The sequence below is a fragment of the Propithecus coquereli genome, unplaced genomic scaffold (genome assembly GCF_000956105.1).
Source record: "Propithecus coquereli isolate 6110/MARCELLA unplaced genomic scaffold, Pcoq_1.0 Scaffold126, whole genome shotgun sequence".
In the NCBI taxonomy this organism is placed as follows: domain Eukaryota; kingdom Metazoa; phylum Chordata; class Mammalia; order Primates; family Indriidae; genus Propithecus; species Propithecus coquereli.
In genome coordinates, this window is record NW_012136747.1 from 1,504,226 (window position 1) to 1,506,963 (window position 2,738).

The following is a 2,738-nucleotide window of genomic DNA, read 5'->3' on the forward strand; positions in this document are numbered from 1 at the left end:
ACCATATTGATTTTAGAAACTTTAACTCCTCTCTTGGTCATATCTCAGTCAAAAGTGACATAGAAAAGCTTCCAAGGGGGATGGGTAAAAAAAAAAAAAAGAAGAGTTTCCAGGCTGGTGAACACATGGAGTTCCTGGGAGGGTGGCCAGGGTGGTGACCCACCTGGCAAGGGCCCGGCATTCTCCCGGCGCCTCTTCCGGCATACCTTGCCCTATGCACCTCTTCCATTTGGCTGATCTTGAGTTGTATCCTTTACAACAAACTGATAATAGTTTTTTTTTTAAGTGACATAGAAGACTTGAATAAAGAAATTAATAAGCATGATTTAAGAGGTATGCAGAAAAAAAAAGTACATTGAGGAGTGAACTAACATTTCCCACATTGGTCTGATTGTGAAATTTCTCTTCTGAAATGTGGGGTCATCCAAGCAGAGATTCAAAGCCTCCTGCAACCCCTGGCCCCCAACCCCATTTAGGAGGCCCAAGTGGAAAGGTTAGTCTGAGGTTCGGTACCTGCACACACCACACATGATCCCACAGGCCTTTTGTTGTTCCTGGCTTTGTCCCCAGCACCTGGCCCAGTGCAGGCACAAAGGAAGCACCTGACAAACATTTGTGTCAAATGAATAATTCTGCTCCTCTCCTTCAAGGCAGCCTGCTTTCCTCTCTGGCCAAGATGAGGGACCTTGCAACTCTGACAGTGTTGACACAGGAACGTGACTCCCAGTGCTGGGAATCACTTGAAGTCCAAGTGAAAGCAAGCTTTGTTTAGACAGTATAGAAAATCTCCACAGAGCAGAGGCTGGTTCTCCCTGTGGAGGAGAACTGGCCCCATGGTTCCTTTAGCTCCTCTGTTTAAGCAACAGCTTAATTATAGGCTAAACAAGGGGAGGGATATTCATGGTATTTCTTGGAAAGGGGCGGCATTTCCCTACAGTTAGGGTGACACCCTCCTTTTGACTAAACATGGTCAAACAAGAAGTGTCCTGGTGACAGGTGCATGATGGGAGTGGGAGGTTCCCTAGACACTGTCATGGTAACGAGGTGTATAACGAAGCTGTGAGGTCCAGAGGTGGTTAATTTCTCCGCCATCTTGGTTCTAACTGGTTCGAACTTGTCCTTCCTCCATCTTGCTTTGCTCAGGGTAGTTTGAAACTTTTGTTACTTCCTGACTTAGTTAAACAATGTCTGCATAATTAAACGATGCCTGAAGCAGTGCCTGCCAATCCCTGTCTCATTCCCCCCTCAGAGATGATATTCCTCCTTACTTTTTTTTTTTTTTTTTTTTTGAGACAGAGTCTCACTCTGTTGCCAGGCTAGAGTGCCGTGGCATCATCATAGCTCACAGCAACCTCAAACTCCTGGGCTCAAGCGATCCTTCTGCCTCAGCCTCCCAAGTAAATGGGACTACAGGTGTGCACCACCATGCCCTGCTAACTTTTTCTATTTTTAGTAGAGACGGGGCCTCGCTCCTGCTCAGGCTGGCCTCAAACTCTTGAGTTCAAGCAATCCTCCCGCCTCAGCCTCCCAGAGTGCTAGGATTATAGGCGTGAGCCACCACATCCAGCCACTCCCCATTAATCTTAAGGGATTGTAGAAGGACAGAGGTCTGCTTCAGGCTAATTTTAGGGAGGTTGGCCTATCGTGGGAGGAGTAAAAATCTCTGGATGCCTAGTCCAGGGGGCCCAGGGGCCGCAGGATGCTTCCATATCCTGGATCGGCTGGTGGGATGAGTTAGAAGCCTCGCATTAGCATCAACTCAAAATTACTGTAACTTGGAAATACAAATTTTACGAAAGGATTAAACAAACACATTCTAAAGGTTGAAAGAATTATAGCTAATAAGGGCCCTAAGAAGGGGAGGAACCAAATGATACTGGGCAAATATCCCTTAATAGAATCCCAGATGGTCTGGGGAGTGTGCTTACTGATGTTACGTAGCCACCTAGCCTATTGAAGGACAATGTTTGGGCTTTGCTCTACCTCCCCTGAAACATTAATGTAGATGCAACAAGATGTGTTTGCAACAGCACTTACCCCTCTCTGTTGAACCAAAATGCAGCATGGTTGTTCTCTTATATCCAAGATGGACAGAAAAGGTCTTTTCCAGGGGGAGGAGGGAGTATAATGGAAACACGGTGAACAACTAAGGCAAAATGCAAGTTTGGTTAATGACTATGCAAGTGACTTGACTCCAGCCACTAGGAAGCAAGCAAAGTAATGACAACCAGTAGGTTGTTAGGAAAAACCAACAAAGATTAAGAAAAGAAGAGCAAGCACACTCATATTAGCCACTTGGATGAGGGTGTGAGCTGACTTGCCGTCTTCAGGAGGCAGCCTCTTGAACTAGAACCTGAGGTCCTCTATGGGCTGGCAGGAGCAGCTGGCTCCTCTGTGCCAACCTCTGGGGACTCATGAGAAACAAGTTTAATCCTAGACAAATGTTCCCAATTTGCAATTCCCTATAATTTACCGGCTATAGGGAACACAGCATTTTTTTTTTAGCCCTGCCCCTGTTGGATTATATGCAGCTGAAATCTCCAATCTGTGTTTTGTTTTGCTGCCGGTTGCTGAATGGCACATTCTGTGAAACGGGAACCTTGGTGGCTACCAATCCTTTAAACCCTTTGGGTAACATAAGAGCAAAAACAAAAATACCACTGTAATCCTAGCAGTCCAGGAGGCGGAGGCGGGTGGATCGTTTGAGCTCAGGAGTTCGAGACCAGCCTGAGCAAGAG